This window comes from Diplotaxodon limnothrissa, linkage group LG22 (assembly GCF_057381915.1).
Source record: "Diplotaxodon limnothrissa isolate DT_005_m linkage group LG22, D_limnothrissa_male_GT1.1, whole genome shotgun sequence".
NCBI classification, from domain to species: Eukaryota; Metazoa; Chordata; class Actinopteri; order Cichliformes; family Cichlidae; genus Diplotaxodon; species Diplotaxodon limnothrissa.
In genome coordinates, this window is record NC_140616.1 from 30,197,858 (window position 1) to 30,198,102 (window position 245).

A 245-nucleotide genomic window follows, 5' to 3' on the forward strand; every position below is an offset into this window, starting at 1 on the left:
TAAAGATTACAATTGAAGTATTGGCTTTATTTTCATTTGTTTGTGAAAACTGATATAGATTACATGGATCTGTTTGTTCAGTGGCATGCACTCCTTCAGTCCACCATGGAGTGGCAGCATCGCACCACGGTGGAATGATTGATGAGCTGCAGCAGCAACCGCTCTTCACTCAGCGTAATGATGAAGATGGAAAGAAGCGACCACTTCGCTTTGATTTAACAGCTCCATGCACATAAAAGTTATCC